Source organism: Cyanistes caeruleus, chromosome 14 (genome assembly GCF_971803275.1).
Source record: "Cyanistes caeruleus chromosome 14, bCyaCae1.hap1.1, whole genome shotgun sequence".
In the NCBI taxonomy this organism is placed as follows: domain Eukaryota; kingdom Metazoa; phylum Chordata; class Aves; order Passeriformes; family Paridae; genus Cyanistes; species Cyanistes caeruleus.
The window spans coordinates 12,774,749-12,793,350 of record NC_141714.1 but is presented as its reverse complement, the minus strand read 5'-3'; the positions used below and the strand labels follow the sequence as shown (position 1 = coordinate 12,793,350).

The 18,602-nt window shown below is 42.1% G+C and overlaps 2 long non-coding RNA genes across 3 annotated transcripts in view; one reads left to right on the top strand and one right to left on the bottom strand.

Moving 5' to 3' along the window:
• The first annotated feature begins 1,782 nt into the window (after positions 1-1,782).
• LOC147650566 (uncharacterized) lies at positions 1,783-14,046 on the top strand. Of its 2 annotated transcripts, none has more exons than XR_015276198.1 (3): positions 1,783-1,870; positions 4,276-4,376; positions 13,435-13,563. It is a non-coding gene; the product is annotated as an uncharacterized LOC147650566 (long non-coding RNA). The 2 variants fall into 2 exon arrangements; XR_015276199.1 differs by lacking the exons at positions 1,783-1,870; positions 4,276-4,376 and adding exons at positions 10,593-10,809; positions 13,967-14,046.
• A 718-nt stretch (positions 14,047-14,764) lies between these two features.
• Positions 14,765-18,602, bottom strand: part of LOC111928644 (uncharacterized) — a 12,957-nt gene continuing 9,119 nt past the window's right edge. Inside the window, exons 3-5 of the long non-coding RNA XR_015276196.1 lie at positions 17,977-18,041; positions 15,332-15,525; positions 14,765-14,919 (exon numbers count right to left, since the gene is read on the bottom strand). This is a non-coding gene — a long non-coding RNA (uncharacterized LOC111928644). The remainder of the gene's footprint in view (positions 14,920-15,331; positions 15,526-17,976; positions 18,042-18,602) is intronic.

The following is an 18,602-nucleotide window of genomic DNA, read 5'->3' as shown; positions in this document are numbered from 1 at the left end:
ATGTGCTTTCCTCACATCTGCCTGCTGCAGGATCCAGCCAGGTGCAACAGAGAGGGGCTTGTTCCTGTGGCCCACAGGCTCTGCCAGGAAGGGTTTTCAGTGTCCCATGGCTTTGTCTTACCAGATATCTGTCTACAGAAGGAGCCCAGGCTGCTGTCTTCAGCATCCTCTGGTTTGGGTGCCGTGGTCAGCTCGTTGCTGTGGTTGTGGCAGAGAATCCAGTGAGGTACCTGTGAGAGAGGATGCTCCCTCCTGTTTGCCAGGTTTCATTAGAACCAAAATGGGGAAGAAAAAATAATAATAAAAAGGGGTCAAAATTGAGATTTGTTTATTGAAAACAGTGGGGTGCTAGAGTGGAGTGTTCCAGGATAGGGAACAACCTCCCATTGCCTCTTTCAAATGTTTACTTTCCACTTCCTCTTCAGCTGAGGCAGAGCCTGGATTTGACAGTGTAAACTCCAGATTGAACTCAGTTAATCCCCAAAGCACTTCACAGGGACAAAGCAGAGGGATATGGAAGTGGATGAGCACAATGACATTAATTTCCCTACCATGAGGTACATCTGACTTGCCCCCTATCCCCGTCTGACAACCAGCAGCTCTTCTGAGAAAGCAAACATAAAATCATAAATTTGCTTCATCCCTGTAAGACAAGCAGTTATGGGAAACAGGATCCAGTCTGAATTTAGGCTTCTAGTATTGTAAATTTAAGTAAAAAAATCAACAACTGCAATAGCACAAATATGATTTACCCAACATAGCTGTCAACTCTACATGACAGACAGCTAAAATGGAAGAGACAAAGCTGTCTCTAGAAATCACACTTACCTTGCAACAACTGTAGGAAACATTTCTAACAGGAAGGGAAATGGTATAATCATTAAATGCATTAAGACAGAGATGTGTTGGATATATGAGATACAATTACTCTTGAACGATGTGTGGGAGAGCTTGTATGCAATGGAATAAAAAGATGTTATGTTCATATAATATATCCATGAGGAGACAGAACCAGCATTTAATTATTACTGTTAATCTTGGGTTTCACTGTGTCTTCTGCATTCCCTGGTGATGCCTCTGAGGTTGTGCTCTCAACCTGTCTGCCCACACACATTGCAGCTCATTCATTGTGGAGGAAGTACATGCATGTAGAGGTGTTTGCTGTGCTGGAGGCATGGGACTGAACTCTGAAGTAACTTGTCTTGCCCTAAACTTGGCCCTTTGTGCTGTCAGACAGCCCAGCCCCAGGCACTTTGGGATGCCCCCCAAGCCAGGGTGCAGTGCCATGCCCAAAGCACAGCTTCCCTCAGCAAGCACAGCAAAACATCTGCAGGAGCAGCCAGGACAGCATCCAAACATGAGCTCTTTTGCAATGACAGGAAAGTGAAAATGATGAATACAGCGTGTGCTAGGCATGCTGCTGTGTCATGGCAGGGTGGAAAATATGTAGCAAGTACCCAGTCTCTGGAGAAAATGGAGCAAGAGATGATGTTTATGTGACATACAGCTATTTAGGGCCTTCACTTGCAGGGGAGCACAGTGAGTTTTTTCAGTAGATGCTGAGCAGCATTATTTTGTGGTTTTTGACTTGCTCTGGTGAGTGCTTTGAGGAGTTTTACATATAGTGAAATAGACCTTATGACACTGATGTACTCCATCTCACCCTGCAAACACCTCCACTAATCACAGCCAGCTTTCTTCCAAGAGAAGGACTCTGCAATGTGTCTCTCTCTACGTATCTCTACTGTAGTGATTATGAACCCCTTCTTATCATAAACTGCTGAGTGTCCTTGTTTTGCTGCATTAGCTGTCTGCTGTTAGTAATGCTGCTCAGCATTTCAGTGGTTGGGAAATTCTGAAAGGATGTTAGGTAAGTACAGTGAATTTGTTCTTCAAAGTGATTGTGTTTCTTTGCAGGATTCCTCTGTGTGCATTCAGTGTGCAGTAAAAATGTTTGAGAAAGGTCTGCATAAGAATGTACTTCTAGACCAAGACAGACTTCGTAATGTAATCAACATGTTTAGTAGTGAAAAGATCCATTTTTCTTTAAAATCTGTGCTAATAGACTGCTGTAGTTCAGTATATATGGGCTTTTACTAGGGAAATTATGCAACCCAAGGGAGTTGTTTTCAAGGACAAGTCTAAGTAGAAAGGACTTTATAGTATGACACTGAATATGCTGTATTAACTGGGTAAAGCCCTGTGGACATCACTGGCACTCAGCCTGGGGTCTGACAGTCTTTCATCTGATTTTATGTTGATCTTCCTCCCCTGCAGGAATGCAAAGAGATTTTTCTTTCACCCACTGGAACACCCGAAAAAGAAATTACCAATAGGAGTCAGGAATGTTTATTCCTTCAGCTCTGAGTCAAAAATGAATCTCAACTATGACACAACAAGCTGCTTTTCTAGCTGTTTTTATTCTGAGGTTTGATACTTTGCAGGTAACTTTAGGATGAGTGAGGAACACAAACAGGTAATGGAAACAAGAAGTTGTTAATGTTGGGCTACCCTGTAGCTAACTGAGCTGCAGTAGTACCCAGAGCAGTCTTCATGCTGAAGGCAGGAGCAGATTTTATCCATACCCAAGCTGGGTGGGAAATTATGTACTTGTTGATTGCAAAGACAGCACTTGGATTAAGCAAGACTCTTGTGAGGCATGCCATCAAAAAACAAAACCCACCTTTTAAAAAATGCCAGAGATTCATGTGGAATGAACAGGGTGGATTCAGCACTGAGGGTCTGTTGAAAGCCTCTGAATAATTACAGAGGAATGTTCACAGGTTTTCCTTGGGTGGCAGTGCTGAGGACTTGTTTTGACACTGGTTCCATGAGGCCCAGTGACCCGAGTCAGATGTGGCTGGAGACACATGAAGAATTGAGAGGTTGATCCCAGAGCTCCCTCCTGCTGTAGATCCTGCCATAAACCTTTGATATCTTCATGATGCCACCTGTGCCTGTCCTATAATCTTTGTTGTAACGTTACTGCAAAAGTGTTCAGACCAGCTGAACTCAAACTAGGGCAATGCTGGCCATCGACACCAACAGCTGTCATACAGAGCATTTCCTTTGGCCTTGCTGCCTTTCTGTCTCAGACCAAATAATTAATGAAAATTCACAGAGGAAATCTCTCTTCAACTTCACTGGGGTTTTAAACCTTTCTGTTACTTGTTTGAGAAGAAAAATACTCCAAAGGAGCAGGGGCATTAAGTCAGAGGCAGAACAGCACAGCAGGGACAGACAGCCTCGTGTTCCCCTTCATGTGGTGACCAAAAGAAGTCACTACTTTCCTTTTCATGGGGATGTCCATAGAAGTCCCCAGAGAAGCAGCCTTTCATAAATCACCCTTTTGCTGGCTCACATTTACTAGCTCTACAGGCTCCAGTCTTCATTCTTTGCCTAGCAAGAAGCATTTACCTGCTCTGTAAACAAATTATCCCATTTCAACTGGTGGAGGAAGTTGCTGTTCTGCCACACCATGGCAAAACATATTTTATTTCCTCATATGATCTCACCTAATCACACATACTGCTACAAGCATTTGTTTAGCACAAGGCTTATCCTGCAGAAGCACAGTGATTTTGCAATGAAGTGATTGTGCTTTTGGTGGTTGGGAAATTCTGAAAGGCAAATTAAGAACCCCTTTCCTGAGGCCATTTTGCCAGAGTGCACTCTTGCTGTAGGCAATGCTCATTTCCTTGTTAGCCTCTTCAAGAAAGCTAAATGCTCCAATTAAACAATTATGCTGTCTCTGCATTAGAAACCTCAGTCCCATTAGATTTTTTTACCTTCCATGAGTCTCTTAAACGTTCCATGGTTCATCAGAGTTTTCTGCTTTTGCAGACCACTTGGCAGAAACAGCACAGCTCTTGGAGTGCCTGATCTTTGTTCCAAGAGGGGGAGGTGAAGCTCTGCCTGCTCTTCTGGATCCCACCTGGCAAAACCTAAGCAGAGCAGAAAAGTGTAATTATTTTATCTTCACATCCTCTTCCCCTCTGTATGCTCTCACATCTATGAGTTGGATGAAAGCACATGGTGTTTTTGGGCTTTTTTTTCAGGAACAAAATACTATGTGTACCTCCTAGGAAGCTGTGTGGGTAAAACATTGCTCAAGGCTCAGGCTGCAAGCCAAGTTACAGATAACCAGTTCTGTATTCCGAGCTACAGTGAATGCATTCCAGTTAGGAAACAATGAGCAGTTTTGCAATATTTGTCTTAAAATCCTACTGAACAAAGTTCTCTAGATTTGCCTAACGTTTTTTACATTTGGTTAAGTCGTTAGGTGATATAATGATGTATCAGACCTTCTCTGAAAGAAGAAAGAGGCCACCTAGTGCCGAATTATGGATTGCTGTAGAAGTCTATCTGCTTGGAAGGTATGAAAACAACTTCAACACAATAATAATGCATTTTGTGGAAAGCTTTTTTTAAAAAATAACAAGATTGTTAGACATTAAAAATCAGATCTCAATTAGCCATACTTTAAAAATTCAGTATGTCTGTTTTACAGGTGGATCTACTGCTTGTCATAAAAACTAAGTCTTTAAGCTCCTGAAAGCTCAGTGTAGCACTCAGAAAACAGTCCCACTCTGGAAATGAAAACAACACATTTGTGAACACCCCACTGCCCACAGAACTCTGTCACAGCTGAGCCAGGGGTGCAGGGCAGTGAGACAGATGTTCATGAACTTTAACTGCTGGTGCCAGACCAGCTGCTGGCCCACCACAGAAAATCCCTCTGAGCTGCAGAAATACCCCTGGCACTTCAGGATCTCTGTCTTGCTTTATATTCAGTGTTGAAAAAGGCACCCCTGCAGTTTGTTATAAATCTGAATTACTTGCTGGCATTGCTCCCCTTTCTGCACTGACTTTTATGAGAGCATGAGGGTGCTGGTATGTTTGGAGGAGGGTCTAAACTGATGGGGTTTTGACCTAAGGTCGTTTGGGTGTCTTCTGGAGATACCTGGCTTTTCATGCATTGTCTGCACAAGGAAATGTTCTCCTAGGAGACTGTGCTTATCATACTTGGATAACTAAGGTAGATGGCATGAATAATCCCCCAAGGCATGTATCAGGCATTTCTGTTAAATACTGGTATGGCATGCTTTAGTTCAATCAGAGTTTCAGTGACACCCTTTGCTTTCAAAGGTGAATCTGCTGGATAGAGTTCAGGGTAACAGGTAAATCCCTGGTTTTTTTCTGAAATGACTCATCTACACAACATGAAATAATTTCCTTGAGAGGAGAGAATCTTTTTCATGTCTCCTTCTGAGCCACAGTGTTGTTCCAAAAAGGTGGCTGAAACAAAGTTCTTAAATTTTAGATTTGTCATATTTTGGTGCTTATTTTCACTCATCAGTCACTGATGGTTGGAATCTTCTGTAAGTTTAGTACTTTCCAGATGAGGTCCTAAGCATCTTCTTTGAAACATCCAGAAATGGAGGTGCTCAAAATCAATGTCTTTGTGCACTTGAGCCCGTATCAGTTTATGCAAACAGCATCATGAAAATACCTCTTCCCTACAAATATTCACTATGCACATCAAAGCTTTAGTAATTTCTGAGAGCACAGGGAATGCCATGATGGGACTGCACAAGTCATCAGTGCATGCTCTGGTGACATGGAATTCCAGTAGATCAGTTTAATTTGTAGCTATAATAAGAATGGGGTTATGTTGTACAAGGCTTCTAAAAAAAAAAAAAAAACTTACATAGAAGTAAAGGGTAAGTTAGAAGATAAGATTACATGTAAGATTACATAATGATGAAATCAGCCTTGTTCTGTGTTTGAGGCATTTTGCTGCAGGCATAAATTGCTTTGTACCAGATTAGATGGTAATAAATACCAACAGTAATAAAATAGCAAAAATAATAATACTTTTTTTACCTTGCATAACTTCAGAGAAAAAGCTATATTTAGAGAACTCAATGTGACAAAACCCACAAATATGAATATGATTTTATTCCTAAGTGAATTATTTATTATGTTTGGAAAGTGTGGCAGTTTCATGTGGCAGTTCCAGCTCTTTTACATATTTTGACAGAAGCTCTAACTCAGTCTGGCATCTATGTGGGTAATAAATAAATTCCAGAGCAAAACAGTTAGATTACAACAAATAAAAACCAAAATGAGTCAAAAGTTGGATCTGGGATTTAATGCCTCCCACTTATCTGGCCCATGATATCAAGTCTATCCCAGGTGTGCTCTCGGATACATGTTCTATTCTTGAAGAGGACAGCTCACATAGGCTAGTGGGAGCTTTAGGGTTTCACTATGTCTTCTAATATCTGAAATTCCAAGATTTTAAGATAAGAGGGATGTTTATAATGTTTATAATTAACTACTCTTATCTCCTGCACAGTCCTACTTCAGCCAGGTTGCGTTTTTCGAACTGTTTGGATATAGGAATTCTAAAAAAATAAATCCTATGGAAGTGCAAGACTGAGATTACTACAAGGATATTTTTTTATAGTTCTTCTTTGTAGTAGTCCACCAGTCTGCAGGGATCATGGGCAAGGGACGCCAAACCACAGAGCTGTGTTTTCCATCAGACTGGAAAACCGTGACGTGTGTGATAGAATGTGATTTGAGAGTGCTGAAAACAAAAGTGCATGTGACAAGATCTGCACACGCAAACTCACACACTCAAAAGGAGTCAAAAGGTGTCACAGGCACCACTGCTGATCCTTCTACGTCTGCACAGCACTCCCTCCACCCATGAGCCACTGATACCAGTATTATTTACAAACCACTTGGGTTGATCATGGAGAAGAGAAATATTCGCTACATTGAGGTCAATATACTTCAGGTAAACAAATTGTTTGCTGATGATCTTTTTCTGTTAGGAAATCTTGTTGGAGGTTTGTCAGCTTTGAAGGGAGCAGCAGACTTAATCTTTGTGTCCCCTTCCGAAACACAGTCCAGGAATAATGCACTACAATCAGAGTTTACAAACGGTGTGTTTGGCTCTGCAGTGAGCAGTCCCTCCTCTGGGGACCTTTGGGGCTGCAGCTGAGCAGTGGAGTTCTCTTTCCTACATGTATGGTCACAAGAACAAAATTTGCCATATCTCTCTCTCTGGTACCTTTACAAAAGCTGTTCTCTTTCCTATCTGAAGCAAAGTAATTACTTGAGTAAATAAATACCATGTGGTAGATTTATCAGCAGCTCTAATTTCTGCCTGCAGAATCCTCCAGTGTTTTCTGTCTTGTGCAACTGAGGAAATGTTCTTAAACCCCTAAGATACAAGAACTGAAGGAATGCTCTAGAGCTTTTCTGATAAGCTTCAAAATTCCCTGGTACTAATGTCTTAACTTTCCAAAAGTGAAGAAATAATACAGATAAAAATTGCACGTAGAAGGAACACACACAGACAAAAATGGCATATTTCAGCCAAGAGGGAACATTCTTCTGTAACATTCTGTTTAACACCATAGTATCAGATTTTTTTTGACATTTGCAACACAAAGTAAAGCTAATATTGAGAAATCTGATGCTGCCCATTAGTATCATACACCACAATAACTCCTGATGGAAGAGAGAAGCAGACAAATCTTCTTTGCATTCCCTTTTCTCCCTTTTGTTTTTGTGCAGCCTAACAAAGTTGTCAGGTCAGACCTGAACCTGTTTGCCCTTGTTGGTTCTACTCCTGTTTTTTAAGCTTACCTTTTCTGTTTTGCAAATCTCTGCCCATCTCTACTCATGCATCCTCCTGCTTGGTTCACAGCAATTACAGAGCTTTAGTACTGCATTCCTCAGACCTGGAGTTAGATTTTCTGTCTGATTTTACTTGTCTTTTGTCTCCTGTGTCATGGTAACTTTCTTTTTCCTGGCTTTGCTTGGTTTCAGTAGAACCAGTCAGCTTTACCTTTGTTTTCCTTCTGATAAAAAAAACATGTTTTTCGGAGTGATTTTAACTTTCAATGCAGCAAGTTGTGCATGGTCAGACCTGAGAGTTGAATGTTTACAGTGAGTTTCTTCCAAATTTGTTAACCTCGTCCTCTTCCTTCCCTCAAGCCCCACCACACAGATGATGAGAACAGAGCTGGGATGGCACATGTAACTTTTACAGAGTATAATACAGGAGTATTAAAAACCAACCATATCACTTCCTTCAGTTGCTGGAGTTTTCTGCTTGATTTACAAAGTGGGGAGATATGGCTTCTTTCTTTCCTTCAGCTTCTTCTTCCATTTCAGCTTCAGAAAATGAATTTTCTTGCAGTTGGAATGCTTGGTCATACCAGTAAAGCCCGTAAATCTTCTTTGAGAAGAAAGGGTGTGGTGGGCTGTCAAGGTACCTCTGACCTCCAGCATCAAACCCCCTTTCTCCAACTTTCAACATGTATACAAGACAAAGTGCTTGCAGTTAGAATTTTCTTACATTTTAGCAAATACATTTCTTTACTGCACTGAGAAAAGTCCAAGGAAAACACTAAATCAACCATTGAGTAGCTGTGCCTGTTTCTAATTTTGTCGCAGACTCTGTACTGGAGAAGAAGACACCTCCCCAGAGGATCTTTCTTTAGTTCATCCTGATTGTCTTTCTGTGTTTTGGTGTTTTTCTTTGTCCTGATGTAGGAAACATAGTGGTGTTTGTCCAAGATTTTTGATCTAATAGCTTTCTGTGGGTCAGCTCTTTTTTTTTTTTTTTTTTTTTTTTTAATTTAAATAGCCTGCTAAACTTCTTCTGGAAGTCATAAAAAGCAACTATTTGTATAGGTGTAACTGTGAATGTTCCTCTGGGTCTCTGCCATGGCCACACAGAAAGTTACCCTCAAAAATTATGACACAAAAATCTGTGTAGTACTTCCTGAAGAACTGGTCAGGTATTATTTCAGTGTAAGCCTCTAACCTTTTTGCTGCAGGTATTAATCCTCCAAACAGGTATTTCTCTAATTCTCAGTAATGTGCCTTGGGACACCATTCAGCAAAGTCAGTGACATTGCTTCCTCTTCTTTCTCCCACCAGGCAGCAGGTCAGAGGTTTTACTGTTACTTGTTTGGACGGGACAGAAACTTTCTGGGAGCACATGGGATGTGTGTGGAGGGGAAAGGCTGCTGTTGTATTTACCTTTGAATGGAGGGAGGTAGAGGGATGGCTCAGTGTTTGTTTTAAATCTGGCAACCAAAGCATTTCTTGTTTCCTTCCAATTCCTTGGAAGCTTTGTCTCTCACACAAAACTCTCCCTTATTGAGCAACAGTTTTGCTCCTTCTCTGGAGCAGGATTACCTTGGGAAGGTCCGGCTGGAGCACAGAGTAACCACAAGGCAAGGAATTACAAATCCAAGATCTGCCAGGGGCTGTTCCATGCTGGAGAGGGTGGCCCTGTGCAGCTGGTGCCAGGCTGTGGCAGGGTGCTGAGCAGGCACCACGTGAGAACTGAACTGAACTGGTGTTGGGAAATCAGGCACCATCCTGGTCAGATTCCAGACCAGCCCCACGTGAGTGGGAACGCTTTTCCCAACTACATCCATGAACGAGTCAGGGAAGCTCCCAGGGGTTTCTCACTTGATCAGTTTGAGGGGAGAAGCCTTTGAGGGAAGGATTTTCTTACACAGGAGGAAAGTTGTCTGTGCTCTTCTCACTGCAGTGGGGAGCTGCCCCTGCCTTGGCACTGGGAACTCACTCAGAACTGTACCACAGGCACAAGGCTTCACATGCAGCCAGTGTGGGTGGGCTCCAGCTGGAGACAGGCTTGGGGTTTTCACTTTCCTGAAATGCAGGGCCAGAGGAGAATCCTAACAGAGGGGGAATATGGTGGGATAGGGGCCTGGAAGAAGGAGGAAGTCTCAGTCTTGCCCTTACTCTTTCTCTACTGCAGGAACACCTCTATCTTTTGGTGAAGTCCTGCTCACTTTTCTCCACCCTTTCAGTGAGGTCAGTGGAGCTGAGGAATGTGTACATGAATTCTAGGAGGGAGAAAATCACCCCTTTCCCCTACACAGGTATAGCCCTACACTGTTCTAAGACTTAACTGCACCCTATGGTAGCATGATAATTTAATGAAAGATTAAGCAGTTTCTTGTGTTGTTGGTACTCCTCCCCAGTCTGTCTGTCTGCTGTCAGCTTCTGAGAGGCTGCCTGCAGTTCAGATTTCTTGTCTTCAAGGGCTGTAGAGCTATAGTCATTCCCCTAGGATGTGATCCTGGTATTTTACCACCGAGCAATCCTCGAGAAGCCATCAGGAACAAGCTGGCAGCTGGTCAAGCTTTGCTTTCAGAGAGAGTTCTGCCAACACAGGCCAACGCCTCACAGATGATTTTGGTGTCTGCCCCCAAACTCCAGGGAAGACTGGCTGGTGGGTGAGGGAAGAAGAAAGGTTGAGGGGCTGTAGATTTTGGTCATATGATGAACCTCTGCCTCTTTCTTCACTGCACTCAGCTTCTGGCAGGGATGTAGCAGCAAGGGCTCTGGGCTGTGCCTCTGTTGAGGCACATCAGCTGTCAGGACTGAGGAACACACACCCTTACACAGCTTTTTTGTATAATCACTCATAATCTCTAATCCTGTACCAGTCCTATTGATAAATCAACAGGTGCAAGGTCTTGAGTTGCTCTGCACTACAAAATGCTGTGCAAAGATAATCTTAGGCTAGATTTGTAGCTTAGTAGCTCTCCCAGTTCTCATATAGCAGGAAAAAGAAAGATGAAATTGCCCTCTTGAGCCATGTGTCTGCATTCCAGGCATATCCCAGCCTCCCACAGGCTCCCTGAGAGCTGTGGGTGAGCAAGAAGATGGGAGCTGAGCAGCAGTGAGTCTGTGTCAGACTCAGGATGGATGTTTGCAGTTTCCAGTTCCCTGTTGTGTATGGTGAGCTGCATGGTTTCTGATTTAAAATTTGTAAGAATGTACTATGGCCATGAGAAAGTGAAATGATGCCAGTAATTCCATCAATCTCACTTGCTTTTACAGTGCACTGAAAAAATGAAACTTTTTCTGACTAGAAGTTCTAAGAATTCTTTCATTCAGAAACATTATGAAAAGTTGGTTGGGTTTTTTGGTTTTTTTTTTGGGGGGGGTTCTTTGTTTGTTTTTTGTTTACTACAATTAATTTTTTCTGATACATTTTACTTCTAAATGAAGGTAAATGTTTGGGGTTTTTTTTTACTAGATCAAGGCATTTCATTACTTCTTTAGCAGTGCTAAACCCAAGATTTTTAATTCTATTGGACTAAAAGAAAGATTAACATTGAATTCTTTGAAGTCAAAACAAAATACTTCTGTTGAGAACAGACACAAAATAAATGTTGCTGAAGACCCTTACACTACACTACCAAGTTACTGCTCTTTTGGAGAATTGTTCTGTGGGTGAATTTCCAGCCAGACCTAACAGCAATTAAAAGAACGAGTCTGGTGGACTTTTCCCATCATTCCTAAGACTCTGTGGCAAATATTTTTCACAGGAACTTAGAATTAGAGGTATCTAATGAGAAGTGCCACAGCTTTTCATAGCAACATGGTAGAAACAAACAAAGTTATGAAACAAATAGAACATTCAGAGTACTTAGTTTGGCAACTGCCAATTATTTTTAGAGTAGTTTCTGAGCTCATCCTTGAAACCTGCTGTGGGCATGGCATTACTGTGAGCTTCCTTGCTGGAAGGGCAGATGATTGGTTTCTCCTCTGCAAGTGCCTTGGATCCAGCCATGTGCCTGTAGGGCAAGGGAGATTGTTTTGGTATTCCCCGTGGGAAATGCTCAGACTGTCTTTTCCTAGCGGTGATGAAATCCTGAGACTGCAGTGCCAATTCTGTTTGCAGCTTTCTGATGTGTGCTTTTGTTTGCCTTTCCCTGGCCTTGAAGTAATTTCCACCGAATCAGGTCAGTTTATTACTACAGTGGGGCAATCCAGTTCTCAAGAGAATAATAAATGGTTCTGACCTGACAGTTATTTCCAGTCTTTTCCTTCTTCCTTTCCCAGAATCCCTCCCCTTGCTCACTCCCCTAACTTCACAATCTGTGATAGTCTGTGATAACCTTTAGAAGTATTTCCTTGCCAAAAGCCAAACCAAATGCTCCCTACCAGTTAATATCAATGCAGAACTGCAAATAGTGAGTAGTGACCTTCAGTTTTGTGTAAACTGCTTTCTGCTTAAGACTGTGTACATGGTTTCATACAAAATTCTTCATCAAATATGATTCCCTACCAGATTTCTAATCTAATTAACCAGTTCTTTGGAAGGACATGGCATTTTACACAAGGCAGATTGAAATAAGATCTGAGTTCAGAGCTCTGGTTCTGAATTTGTCTGGTAGCTTCACTTCTGAGCTTGACCTTGTTTCCAAGTTGTTGTTCAGATAAACCAGCCTTTCTATAACATTTCATCTCTTTAAAGAATGAGGAAGCTTATGTTTCTTCTATGTGCAGTCCCAAGAAGAGTTTTGAAGTTCTGACAGCCATCCTAATGAATGTAGGTATTTGCTGGAGCTCTCAAGGTGATAGAGGAGCATTGTACACAAGCAATGGTCTTTCAGATGATGTTCAAAGTATGGAAATACTTTGTATTAATAATGAGTACAAAATGTCTTCCCAACATACAAATCATTACACCATCTTTGCATGAGGAGCAAATACGCAGTGGCAAAGTACACTTCAGTCTGAGAGCTGAAATATGGACAGAGATCACTGTAATCAGCAGCCAAAAGATCTCTGTACATGTAAGACCTAGGCAGAAGCGTGGATATTGCATCACACAATGAAGGGTTTTTAACTTGTGTTTTGCACAATATGTAAGAGTTTTCACAAATTGTAAATCCTTGCTTGAACAAATTGTTCATTGTCTAGTGTCCATGTCCACTCCCATTTCCTACTTTAGATTACTGTGACTTCAGCCCAAGTGAAATATCATTCTGAAGTTTTACTAAATCTTTAGAATTTTCATCTGTCTTACATTTAATACATTTTACAAATAATATGAAGCAGTGACTTATATTAGAACAAAATATTAAAATATTTATTATAATATATATAAAATATATATTAGTATTAGAAGAAAATATTGAAATTGAAGTTACTAGGAGCAGATGGAGCCTTTACCAATTAAGCTGGTCAAAATGCACAGGGAGTTTTACCTGGCTTATTGGGCTGACCTCCATGTACCTTTTGTTATAGACAGGCACTTCTGTCTCAGAGGTTTCTATACTGTGGTGTTGGCTTCAAAGATTATCCCAGTCAGAAAGCCTAGACCTTAAGAATCATATGGAATAAAATCTGGGAGGGTTATAATTAACAATGAAGGTAATGACTAAAATTGACAGCAATGAAAGCTTCCTGATTAAGAATGCTGTAGCAGCTTATACAAGACATTTCTTTTTGTTTACACATTCTTTCAACAGTGTCTGTGTGTGATCTCATAAGGTTTTCATACTGCTTCAAACAAACTTTCTTTGTATTGCCGTTGCCATTTGAATTCATGTACTGTTATCTCTGTTATAGGCTCATACAGCACCAACAAAACCAATACCAGAAGCAGAAACGGAACTTGAAGAACCCAAACTCCTGCAGCTGATATTGCTACATGTAGTGAGAGAAGACTGAGGTGCTAACCTTGACCTGAATGCCAAGGTGATGGTGATGAAAGATGGTACAAGAATGGGTGCCCCTCCCAGAGGAGCTGGCTGAGCTCTGCTGACAGCCCCACGGCCTCTGTGCTCCTGCTGCCCAACTTCTGCAGCACTACAAGCACAGAGGGACTGAGGTGGGCTGCAGTAGCACACCTGAAGAGTAGGATGGGGAGCTGCTGTAGGAGAGGACCCTGTGTGTACTTTTTGCCAGGAGATATGTGTTGGTTGCTTATAAAAGAATAATAAGTGAGCTTTGTGCTGCTCTGGCAAGGGAAGTGCATTTTGTCTGTCTCAGTGTATCTGTAACCTAACGTTGTTTTGATTTTGATACTTTGGGAGATGATGGTTCACATTCAATTCTTGATTCTCTGTTAGTCATGGCCTTGTGGTCACTTTCCTTCCAGGGATGCCTGCCATGGCCACGAGCTCTGTCTGGTGTGAGCAGTGTTTTGCTCACACGCTTTGTTTGCCTCCAGGTTTCCAGGTCAGTGTTCAGGACAATGCAGAAACACATGCACAGAAAGTTTTTATCTATGCAAATAAAGAGAGAGGGGTGACTGCTTCATGGGCAGGATAACAGTGTTTAATGCTGAATTTCCTCCAACAGGTGCCAATTCCTCAGCACTCACAGGCAGCAGCTGCTGGGCACTCACTGCCAAAGCAGCCAAATCCAGGCACCTGTAAATGAAAAATAGTAGCCCTGTGATGTGTTTGTTCCAAACCATGTGACCTCCAAAATCCTTTATGTTCAGTATGATTTTAGGCATGTTATTTTTAATACAGAGCCTCTTTCTAGCACCAGTATTTAAGCTAATATTGTAGGCCAGTCACTTACAAAAACAAATATGTTTTAATTGTGGTAAATCCTAGGGACAGATTGGGTCATGGCAAGGGCAGTGGGTGAAGGAGAGACCAAAACAAAGTGAAAAATTGTTGAACCCCGCTGCTGGCACTTGTGGAAGAACACTGCATGTCTTTAAGGCCGTGCTCATTGGGAAGAGGAGGCTGCTGGAGGCAACACAAGCTGTAGGACACAAATACTTGTATTAAGCAATACAGGAGCTTCCTCTTATTTGAAGAGAAGGAAATTGGAAGAAAGATATACCCAAGCAACAGGTGAAGTCCCATGTTGCCTAAGTCAACAGAATCCTACCCTGTATGTGTGTGGTTTCCATAAATGCACAGTGTTTTCTAGGCTAAAGGAAAGTTAGGGAGTTTGATATTTATTTCTCTTCAATCTTCAGAAAATACCAATCAGATGCTGTTTGAAAAAATGAAGTTGCTATTTCTTGCAGCTCTTTCAGCATGTTCCTGTTGACTCTGGACATTTAACTTCAGGCAGTTGGCAGAGAGACAGCTGCAGAAAAATAATCAAGTTGTTAATGATGCTCATAATGTCAAAATTTTATTTATTTGTGGGATTGTCTGCCTAGAGTCTTCTGAGCAGAATCCAAAATGAAAACTGCCTGATTTTGAGTCTTTCAGACTTGGAATGCTGATACAAGCTTCCAGTTACATAAACAAAGTTAAATCTAAATCTCAGCCCTGTAATCTCTTTTGACCCAAATTTAACCATGAGCCTTTTGCCCGTTTTTGAAGAAAAGTTCAGCAAAGAATGAATACAACTGAGCTACAGAGAGCTAACAGCAAGTTTGTACTGGAGTAAATGCACACAAAATGAGCTGTGAGGGACATATACACTTCCACATTTATTTCTACTTTACCCTTGCCCTGGTGAGGTTGTGTCTCTGAACAGATGAAATAATGACCTCCTGCAGTAATTGTAGTTGTTGTTATGACACTGTTCTTTGTTGCAGAAAGATGCCCCATGGCATTATGCTCAGTATATAGAGGAAAGCAAGGAAGAGGAAGGAGAGGACATCTGGAGTGATGGAGTTTGTCTTCCCAGGTCACTGTTACGTGTGATGGGGCCCTGCTCTCCTGGATGTGGCTGAACTCCTGCCTGTCCATGGGAAACAGTGAATTAATTCCTTGTTTTGCTTTGCTTGTGTGCATGGCTTTTGCTTTCCCTGTTAAACTGTCTTTTTCTCAACCCCTGAGTTTTCTACCTTTTACCCTTCCAGCTCTCTCCTCGATCCTGCTGGTGAGGACTGACTTGACTGGTCTGTGGTACTTGGCTGCTGGCTGGGGTTAAACCACAATACAACCAGAGCTACAGGAGAGGCTTAAGTAGACAAAACAAGAGCCAAGAGCTGCCTCTTGTGCCAGGGATGGGGAGAGAGCCAGCCTGATCCCCAGCTGTGATTTTACTGGAAGTGGGAATTGCAGTAAATCCCTGCAGTTCACAACACAACACATTCCTCCTGACAGAGCTCCAGGCTTCCCCTCCTTGTGGTGTCAGACTAAATCTTGTTTTCAGCTTTTTGTTTCAAAGGCTGGGCCAGCCCCATGCTGTGAGTGTGTTTCACAACTGACCTGGTCTCCAGACCTTTGTGAGGTGACAGTGTTACCTACTTTCTTGAACTTTTCAATGTTTGGCCTTTACTCTGCGACTGGTGCAGGTGGAACATGCACTAATCCATTTATGCCTCTTCCTGCTCCCAAGTCGGTGGGAGGAGAGGGTTTGATAAAGGCTTTCAGTAAATTCCTTTTGGGTAAAACAGAGAAGGGAAGGTTATCTTGGGTCATCTTTCTGTCTAAACTCCAACCCCTTCTATGTAAATAAATTACCTTCCTCAATGCCAGACCAAGTAACTTTAAGGAAAGTTTAAAAAAATAAACCTCACACCTTTGAAACAAACCAGCCAGAAAACAGAAACAGAGCCAGACAATTCAGAGTATCTGGGAGTTGCCTCTTTACACAGTTAAAGCTGTTAAAGCCTCCTACATTTACCCCTAGCAGGGTGTGTTTTTGGGACTCTGTGAGCGAAGTGGGGCTGCTGCATTTAGGACCACACCTGCCTGTTTGTGGTCCCTCTTGTTACATGGAATGGTAAGCAAGACAAAACAGACCTTGTGGCATCTTGAAATGGCCAATCCTAACCAGGCATCCCTGCTCCTCAGGCCTTTCTGAGTATTTCAGCTCGTGAGAACTGCACTGGGGGTTTGGGTTGATGGCAAGCTGAATATGCCAGCCACGTCCTGTGGTGCATCAACCCCAGCATCAGCAGCTGTCTGAGGGAGGGGATTGTCCTGCTCTGCTCTGTGCTGGTGCAGCCCCACCTTGAGTCCCATGTGCAGTTTTGATGCTTCTTTGTCAGAGGAACATCAAATTATATAGAGCATGTCCAAAGGAGGGAACCAAGACGGTGAAAAGTCTCAAGGGCAGGAGGAGTGTCTGAGGTCACCTGGTTTGTTCAGCTCGGAGGAGAGAAGGCTGAGGGACTCACCAGAGTGCACAGGTTCATCAGGGAGAGCAGTGGAGGGGGAGCTGCTGATCTCCTCTCTCTGGTGACCGGCAAAGTATGAGAAAATGGGATGAAGCTGTGTTAGGGGAAGTTCAGATTAGATATTAGGAGAGGGAACCTTCACTTGGAAGAGTGGTTGGTCACTGGAACAGGCTCCACAGTGGGATGTGGTCATGGCACAAGCCTGTCACAGTTCAAGGAGTGTCTGGAGAACAGTCTTGGTCATATGGGATAACTTTAGATAGTCCTGTGAGGAGCAGGGAGTTGGACTCAGTCTTTACAGGTCCCTTCCAACTTGAGATATCCTGTAATTCCACGATTCCTTTAGCTCAGCAGAGACTTGCAGCAAGGAGGCTTTTATGTTTTCCTCTGTTCAGGACTTGCTGACAGAGTCAGAGTTTAAAAGAACAAAGCTGCAATTACAAAAAATTGCAACCTAAAAGATTTGGCTTAGCTTGGCAGGAGGTAACTGCAATATTCAAAGCAATTAATGTATCTTCATAGGGTCCATTTAGCAGGCTTTGTGAAAATAGACACAGTGAAATGGAACCAAAGCTGACCTGGCAACTTCCATGGGGACCCACTGTGTCCCATTTAGGAAATGAAAGGAATTTTATGTAGCCTTTTGGAATCTGATTTTCTACCTGGTCTATGATTAACACTCTTTGCTCATACAGAATCCTGTGACCTGAATATACTGCAAATGAAAAAGAAAATGGCTGCTACATCTCTTAGGCACCTACCTGACAGATGATGGTATAGTTTAAGAAAGAATTAGAACAAGCCTGACATTTCTTTTGTGGTCTACATAGTCTAATCCAGAGAAAATGTAGTAGGCACAGAAACATTAAATTAATTTTTTCAAAACAGAATCTAAGGAATAGAATTCAGTGGAAGAAAATAAAATGCTAACAGAAGGAAATTGGTGATAATTTCTCATTTTGAATAAATACAAGTATAAAATAATCACATTCTTTTACAAAAGGTGTAAACACCCTTTGACTACTAGCTTAAGCAAACTATGAGTCCATTGCTATCCAACTTACCTATAAAACAAGAGGGAGAAGTTTATCTGAAAAGGAAGTTTTCTTCACTGAGTGAGGCTCTACCTCTGATGGTATCCAAGTGTTTTGTCATAAAAAGAGTGGAAGTGGGACAAGAAGAATAAAATATTTAGAAAGATGTTTTGCTGTGGATTGCTCCACATGATTTTTAGGCATTTTATCTAGATGCTGACTTTGTCCAACTGACACAACTAAACTGGTGTACATGGGAGCTTGTTCCAGTACTCAAACATTGCCATTGAACAAATAATAATAAGTTCTCAATTCTTGGCTCTGCATTTGCCCCTCAGCACAGCCAAGAGCCATCACTCCCAGCACGGTGTGCAGGTGCTGTGGAGAGCACATTCATCAGGCTCCACTGCAAGGTGTTTCAAACTGCCTCTCCAAAAAGGTCCCAGATCATTGCTGGGGTTTGAAAACTTGGCCAAGGAGAAGGAGGAAGAGACTGCTCCTGTCATCAGCAAAACCAGCCCTGTGGGTTTCAGTCCTCTTAACACATCTTGGTTTCTTCAGCAGCTGTAAACACAAGTGAGCCTCCTATAGAAAACAGTTGTCATGGAGCTTCTGGAAGAGGAAGAAGTAGGTATTTTTAGAAAGAGCTTGGAGGT